Below are 8965 nucleotides of genomic sequence, written 5' to 3'. Positions count from 1 at the left end.
CCCAACCAGGGACTGAACCCGAGCCCCCTGCAGTGGAAGCATGGAGTCCTAGCCACTGGACCACGGGGGAATTCCCTAATTATTATTATTTTTTAATAAGGCAAAGGCAGCAATTGTACTAGGGCTCCCCAAAGTCAGCAGGGGTGTGATACAAGCATAACATGGTAATAAACAGCTCCTCTGAGCCAGATGTTTTCCATAAGACGACGTTATCACCAATTTATAGAGGAAGAAACTGAGGCTTAGAAAGTGAAGTCACTTGCCCCAAATCACACTGCTAGTATGGGGCAGAGTCAGGATGTGAACCCAGGTCTTATGGCTCTAAAGCACCAATGCTTGTCTACTCGTATACCACAGATAAGCAGAAAAGCTGGCACTACTCAGGAGGAGGGACTGAGGGAAGGAAGAAAGAGTTGGGAGAGATGTGTGTACTAATGATTTGTGTTTATTTAGAATTACTCTCCTTCCCACTCACATATGTAAATGTATGGACTGTTGAAGTTGGCATTATTCAGAAAGCCTTGCTTTACGTAGGAGAAAATTCAAGCCAGAGAACTGAGGTGACCTTTCTGTAGTAAGAGGATTTGTTGGCATGGTCTAAAAAGTTACAGCTGAAGACTCAGGACAATTGCGTGGTCAATTGATTCACCCAACCCTCTACCCAAATGGTTGCTTCATTGGAGCATCAATCTCCTAGTTCAAGGGAATGGAGGTGAAAACAGTTTGCACATATTGACAAATTGTTTATTACGATTATCAACCTGAGACCTTTTGTGGTATATTCTCATCTATGAATGTTTTCTGAGAGGTGACTTCAAAATATCTGCCTAAAGAACAGATCTCATTTCTTTTTGCTAAACTCTCATGTGCAATGAACACAGAGTAAACCAAAACCAAACCATAGTCCAAAGAGAACTGTGTAGTGTTATGGTCGGGTCACAGGCTCTGGCCAGGGATAGAAACAGAGCTTTGGTGAGCAAACTGGGCAACTAGGACCTAAGGTCAGGACACAGGGGGCAGACCCTGTTGCCACACCAAAGTCCCAGCCCCAGAGGTCACAACAAAGGCAGGGGAGAAAATGCTAGGGTTCATGGGCATTTAGTAGACCAGGAAAGAACTGGAAAAGCAGATCTGAGCAGAAAAGAGGTAGCCATCTGACCCAGCTTGCAAATTAACCTCTACATGCCCACAAATGCAATTTTAAATGATCTAATAGCCATATTAAAAAGAGTGAAAAGAAATAGGTGAAATTAAATTTAATGTATTTTATTTAACTCAATATATCAAAAGTATTATCATTACAACTTCTAACCAATATTGCCAATAGTTTACATTTCTTTTTTCATCCTACATCTTCCAGATCTAGGATATATTTTATACTTGCAGCACGCATCTCAGTTCAGACTGGCCCCATTTCAAGTGCTCAGTGAATCATGTATCAAGCAGCCCAAGCTTAAAGAAAATTGAATTATTTTGTCTAAATATTTTTCTCCTCTTTCTTTTTTTCTTTCTTTCTTTCAAAACATGTTGAATTGGGTAGGACTGAATTATGAGGAAGTGGATGAAAACTCTCAGATTCTAAGAGTCTCCAGTTTGAAATTTTAAATGTTTCAGGTACAGCACTCCCAGTCGATTTTCTTTCTATCCCCGAGAAATGGCTTTTTTTATTTGTTTGTTTGTTTTTAGATCCACGGTGCACAGAATCGCTTGGGAAGCTAAAAAGGCAGGGAATGTGATGCAGGTGCCTGCTACCAAATGTTCATTCCTTCTGTTCACTTGTTCGTTTATTTTTTTCCTCTTAACAACAGTTACTAAACAGCAACCATGGGTCAGTGCACCTAGGGCTAGTTTTACAGGCATATTCCCTGGCTTGTGAAACCTACAATTTAGCAGAAAATCCAGGCAAATAAGTAAAATAAAATGTAGTAAGTGTTGTGATAGGGGAGATATGAGGGAGGGGCTGAGTGGCTACTTAGGAGAATAATTTAACCCATCTTGGAGAGATAAGAGAAGGCCTTTGGAGTGGAGGAGGGAATGAAGATTGCCTAAAGAGTGGCTAAAAGGGAGAAGGGAGGGCTAAAAAATGCTCGAGGCAGAAAGAGCAGAGGTAGGGAAGGCCCAGAAGCTTTTTGTGTAACTGAGAAAAGCTTGGTGCGATTGGGGCCCCCAGGGTGAGAGGTAAGGCTGGTATCATGCATTTTTCTCTGGTCAGCCTATTTAACAGTGGGAGCCGGAAGGCAGGATGTTGACAAATCTGGAATAGGCAGGCCCAGCACAGGAAGTACTCCACCCCAAAAGTATTCCTTCACCAGTTCAGTTCAACTTTACTAGTTACAGACTCAAGTGGGTTAACTAGCTCTTCTTTATAAAAGCAAGAATTTCTCCTACAGTGATTATTCTCTTTTCAGATTATGTCAGGCCTTGATACTGTATTTCTGATTCAGAAAATTGAACATGATTGAAGTTCCATGTACCAAAGGACAAATAAAAGTACGTATAAAATTCAGGAGTGGAACTAATGAAGCAGTGTTAATCCTGCCCAGGGGAGGTCTGAGCAGGCTTCACACAGCAGATGACACTTAATAGCCATTATTTACTAAGTATCAGGTACCGTTCTAGTGGTTTACATTCTTAGCTCACTTTATCTTCATAAAAACTTTAGATACCACAATCCCTGCTTACAGATAAAGAAATTGAGGTACAAAGAAGTAAAATAACTTGTCTAGAGTCACACAGTTTGTAGAGGGTAAAGCAGTTTGGTCCAGAACTCTTCATTAACCCCTCTGTCACATCCTGGGGCTGCAGGTGTTTGCATATGCCTGGATTGTGTGGCGGTGAAGCATTGACAAAGAATCAGAGATCAGACTGATGAGAGAGGCAGTGACTAAACCATGCAGAGTTTCAGCACGAGCACCTTGAAGGCAGGCTCAGAATAGCCTTTAGGTTAATGTTTTTTACTATTTCAGTGCATGTATATAAATGATTGCTAGTGATCATATCTTTGAATGTAGTTACATTAAGAGAACATTATATTCAAATCCAAATTTACACAAACCACATTTCGAGTGGTGATTCATTATTGCCTCAACAGATTCCCACAGGATCCCTAAGCTATCAAGAAGAGCCAACCCCTGTCATTAGCTGTAAGATGCAAAAGCTCAAAAAAAGCTCATCATTGACAGAGGAGGTATAAGCCCCATTAGGGGGAGAGGCTACAGTTGCCCCCACTCTTGGCCCTTCACCCACAGGACCTCCACATTCACAACACGGCTCCTTCCTCTCTAAGAACTAAAAAACAAACAGCAAGGCCCCTTTCTCTTTTTAGCCAAAGTAGAATGGGCAAACAGGAAACTGGTGCCCTCCACCCCCCGGCCCCTTGTACACACATACCAACCCGGAAAGCCGGCGCTTCTTTCTCCCAGCTGCCCTTGCAGCTGTCCAGGACTTTTTAAAGAGAGCGCTCCAAAAATCTTCCAGGGAAACTTGAGTGATTCTAGTAATCTCTCTGCACAGAAGGCACCTTTGATTTCGGGGAATGATATTTCTTCCTGACGCCCCATGTTATACAGAGCTACTGCATCTTTTATTTATTTATTTATGCCTGCATTGGGTCTTTGTTGCTACGCGTGGTCTTTCTCTAGTTACAGTGAGCGGGGGCTACTCTTCATTGCAGTGTGCAGGCTTCTCATTGTAGTGGCTTCTCTTGTTGCGGAGCACAGGCTCTAGGCACACAAGCTTCAGTAGTTGTGGCACGCAGGCTCAGTAGCTGTGGCACACGGGCTTAGTTGCTCCGTGGCCTGTGGGATCTTCCCAGACCAGGGCTCGAACCCATGTCCCCTGCATTGGCAGGCAGATTCTTAACCACTGCGCCACCAGGGAAGTCCCAAACTACAGCATCTTTTAAAACCATGGTCTCTGATGACCATAGTCACTGGGTTGGTGGGCAGAAAATCTCATCTCTTGAGCCCCTGACCTGACCTTGGGGAGGCTGTGTGGATGGGTCCTCCCAGCAAACCCAGATAGATCCTTTTGGGAGGTGGCACCGGGGAAGAGCTAGGCTTCCAGTGTGGTGTGTGCATTGGCCTCCCCTGATATGCCTGGGCCACTTCCTTTCCTGTCAGGGTCATAAAGAGTCCTTCTCCTTCCACCCACCACTTCCTTCATTGGGAAGGTCAAGGAGAAACTGGTGAGATCATAGTTTTTTTGAATAGGGTTTTCAAAAATAGAGTCAACTTTGCTTCTGCTGTAGACACCCTTGATTTGTACAGAAGTGACTAACTGGGGCTCAGTTATATAATGACAGGCCTGAAGATTTGGACATCAGTTTGAACCCACTTCCTATTTTTAATAATTATTATCATTCATTGTCCACTTACCATTTGTCATTCATTGTGCTAACAGCTTTACTAACATGTACTATCTTGTTTAACCTTCAAATGATGAAAATGATTTTTATTCACATTTTACACATCAAAAAACTGAGGATAAAAATAATTAACTGACTGGCTCAAGATCACACAGCTAGTGAGTGGTTGATCTGTAATTCAAAGTCAACTGGGCCTGACACATGCTGTAAGATGCTTCCTTCAGGCAGGCCTATATATTGATATAGAGGAAAATACTAGGCATGCCATTGTGATTGATGGGGTCCAAAAGACTCATGTGTTTGGAAAGACTGGCAGTCCAGTGAGCAGAGAAAATAGCATGTTAGAGTCCCACATTCGGAAAAGTTAATTCCTTAGTCTTTACATCTTTATCTAGTGTGGGATCACCTGTCCTAAATATCTGAATTATTTTCATAAGAGATCCTGTTTCCACCCCAGCACTGCAGGGAAACCTCCTTAAGCCTTTCCAGATCCACCCAGTTTATATGAATCTCTCCAGGTCCTATTCCTTCCTAACGAATTCTTTGCAGCCCAATAATTTCTTACTCAGCCTATCTTTTCTTCAAAACTGTAAGCTCCAAGGAGCGAAGCCTGGTTGTTAGCCATCTCCCCATACCTAACCCCATTTCTAATCTGTGCTTATGCTTCCTCTATTACAGTGCAAAGATGGCCCAGTTGTGGCCCAGCTTCCCTCAGGAATCTCCTTTGACTAAGGCATGCCTGAAAGATTCTTTTCTTCTCTAAGTTTCAACAGCGTGTATAGACTAGCAGTTATACCTTAACTAGTTTTCTTTCATAAAGATACCTTTTTTTTTTTTCTGCTGCAAATGATACTGAAAGCTCTTCAAGAACTAGGGCTATATCTTCTGCTTTTTACATTGATAAATCCATTTTCAGCCTAGAGCACACACTGTGGGCCACTCTCCCTGTGGATCTGAGTGAGGATAATCCTATCCTCAGAATCATTCTTGTGTCTGGGGGTGGGCGGAAGGATAGACTGGAAGTTTGGGATTGACATGTACACACAGTTATATTTAAAATGGATAACCAACAAGGACTTAGTATATAGCACAGGGAACTCTGCTCAATATTATGTAGCAACCTAAATGGGAAAAGAATTTGAAAAAGAATAGATACATGTATATGTATGACTGAATCACTTTGCTGTACACCTGAAACTATCACAACATTGTTAATCAACTATACTCCAGTATAAAATTAACAGTTAAAAAAAAGAAGAATTATTCTTGATCCATCTGTCTCTGGAATGTCTGGGCCTCCTCGGCTTTAAGACCTTCATTCATTCATTTGACAACTTTTTTTATGTGTTCGTTTCACGTAAGTTTTCGGGAGTAAAAGATAAGTAATAAGGCTCTTGCCCCCAGGAAACTCAGAGTCTGGTGAGAGCAACAGATACACGTTACACAATACACAAATGATGGTAAGTATGCAGGTAGGAGAAGTGCAGTGAAGGCTTCCCAGAGAAGGTGATGCATGAGTTGAATTTGAAAGACAAGGAAGAATAAAAAGCACTGGGGTGAGATGGAGGTCTTTTCAGGCAGAGGAAGCAACTTACACAAAAGTGAGAGTATGCAGCGTTCAGGGAACTACACGCTCTTAAATGCGAGAGGAATGAGACCAGTCAGAGAGGTAGGCAGGGGCCAGATCACAAAGTGCCTTTTGGAGCATGCTAAGGAATTTGACCTTATCCCACAAGTCAGGAGGATCGACTGCAAGATTTTATGTAAGGAGGTAACATCATCAAATTAATGGTTTGGATAAATCACTCTGGCTGCAGTATAGAGAGTAGACTGGAGTGAGGCAATACATGGAGCAAGACTGCAGCTGGAAGACCGATTAGGAGTTCAATGCAATAATCAGGATAAGTGACAGTAGCATGAACCAAACTAGTGACGGTGGGAATAGAGAAAGTTGTCGGATAAGAGAGATATTAAGAAAGTAGAATAATAAGAGTTGGTAACTAATTGGATTTGGGAGTTGAGGGAGAGGGAAGAATCAAGAATCACAATCCAATTTCTTTTTTTTTAAACGAAAACTGTGATCTTTTTTATTTTTTAAAAAATATTTATTTATTTGGCTGCGCCACGTCTTACTTGCGGCACCCAGGATCTTCGTTACCGGGTGAGGGATCTTCATTGGCATGCGGGATCTTTTAGTTGTGGCATGTGGGATCTTTAGCTGCGGCATGCAAACTCTTAGGTGAGGCATGTGAGGTCTAGTTCCCTGACCAGGGATCGAACACGGGCCCCCTGCATTGGGAGTGCGGGGTCTTGGCCACTGGACCACCAGGGAAGTCCCACTATCCGATTTCTTGTTTCTGTGATTGGGTGGTGCCTCTGTGGAGATTTGGAACATAAAAGGAAGAACCTTATCCCTCAAGTCAGGAGGATCTACTGAAAGATTTTTATGGAGAATAGCTGTTTTATGGAGAATAGTGAGGATGGAGACATTTGGACATAGTGAATTTGAGGTGTCTGCTGGACATCCAAGTGGAGCTGTCTAGAGGCAGTTGATATAATGGCCTGACCTCCAGGAGGAGATCAGAGCTGTAGATATTGGAGAGTTGAATGCATAGAGAAGATAGTTGAAGTCATGAGGACAGATAAGATCACTCAGAGGCAGTGTTTGGGTGAGAAGATGGTGCGGGATTTCACCATTTAAGGAGCGAGCTATGGGACTTCCCTGGCGGTCCAGTGGTTAAGACTCCATGCTCCCAATGCAGGGGGCACGGATTCAATCCCTGGTCAGGGAACTAAGATCCCGCACGCTGCATGGTACAGCCAAAAAAAAAGGAGTGAGCGAAAGAGTCCATGGTGGAGGCTGAGAATGACAAGCCAGAGAGATAGGAGGCAAGTTGGAAAAGGGGACCTAATGGACCTCGAGGTTTCAATCAGTTATTTTATGACTTTTAGCTGCAGGATGGGGCCAAGAATGAGCTTTCAGTGAATTGAAGAAAGATGTAAATGATGGTTAAATAGATATGTATATTTGTTGAAATTAATCAAGCTATATGCATATTATTTATGCATTTTATTGTATGTAAATTGTACCTCAATAAAGCACTCAGCATAAACATTTTGAAAGAAAATTTGAATGTGATCAAACATGCTGGGAGAAGAGCATACTGAGGGAAAGAAATTAAGGGAGAGAAAGGATGATTAAGGGGAAAAGGTCCTGAGGAGGTGGAAGAGAGAAGCTTTGAGCAGGTGGAAGGATTAGCTTTAGACAAGGGATTAGCTTTAGAAAGAGGCCTTCCTCTTTCACTGATAAGAGGAAGAAATGAGGAAGAAGGAATGTTTATGGAAGTGGATAAGTTGGATAGGAAGTAAGGTAGTAAGTTGAGTCTCTCTTTAATACTTTCTTTTCCCATGAAACTGGACTCCAAATGTGGTGGTTTTAGAAATATGCCTACAAATTCTTTGATACTCCTCCCTTCAAAAGGTGGAACTTAATCTCCTCCTTCTGAGTCTGTACCAGACTCATTTCTCATGAATAGACTATGAAAGAAATGATGATATGTCATTTCAGAAATTAGGCTATAAAGAAAGACTGCAACTTTTGTCTTGATAGGGTAACCAACCATCCTGATTTACCTTGAACTGAGGGATTTTCTGGGATGCAGAAATTTCAGTGCAAAAACCCAGACAGTTATGGGAAAATCAGGATGAGTTGGTTACCCTAGGCTTGATCCTGTTCTTTTCTCTCTTGGATCATTCACTCTGATAGAAGTTAGCTGCCATGTTATAAGCTGCCAAAAGAGAGGTCCACATAAAACTGAGGGAGACCTATGAGCAACAGCCAAGTAGGAACTGAGGCTTCAGTCCAACAGCCCAGGAATAACCAAGACCTACCAACTACATGAGTGAGCTTGGAAGCAGATCCTCCCTCAGTTAAGCCTTCAGATGAGACTGCAGCCCCTCTGCGCAGCTTGACTATAACTTTATGAGAGACCTTGAACCTTAACCACCAGGGAGCTCCAAATTTCTGACGCACAAAAACTGTGAGATAATGTTTCTTGTACATATAATTTCTTATACAGAAATAGATAACTAATCATCAGATCAATGAAAATGAGGGGAAAGTGGTGTGATAGGTTTCCAGGACCTAGCATGGTTGGACGACTTCTCCAGCAGCCCTAGACAACTCCAGACCATGTGTTTGTCTACTCCATATGCCACTGATATTATGCAATGTCCAACAGTATCTTTTTTTTCAACAGTATCTTTTGATAAAGGGATTTCTCCAAAATCTTATTTAGCTTTCTTACTGAGCTATTAATCATTAACACTATGACTGACTTTAAAATCTTTTTGGCCGGAATGTGACCTGTCACTGTTTTGGCTACAAAAAGTGTAACTTTAAAGGATAGCCATATATATATATATATACATATATATATATATGTATATATATATATATATATTTTTTTTTTTTTGGTGGTATGCGGGCCTCTCACTGTTGTGGCCTCTCCCGTTGAGGAGCACAGGCTTCGGACACGCAGGCTCAGCGGCCATGGCTCACGGGCCCAGCCGCTCCGCGGCATGTGGGATCTTCCCGGA

The sequence above is a fragment of the Phocoena phocoena genome, chromosome 2 (assembly GCF_963924675.1).
Source record: "Phocoena phocoena chromosome 2, mPhoPho1.1, whole genome shotgun sequence".
Taxonomy (NCBI): Eukaryota; Metazoa; Chordata; class Mammalia; order Artiodactyla; family Phocoenidae; genus Phocoena; species Phocoena phocoena.
This window is presented reverse-complemented; position numbering follows the sequence as displayed.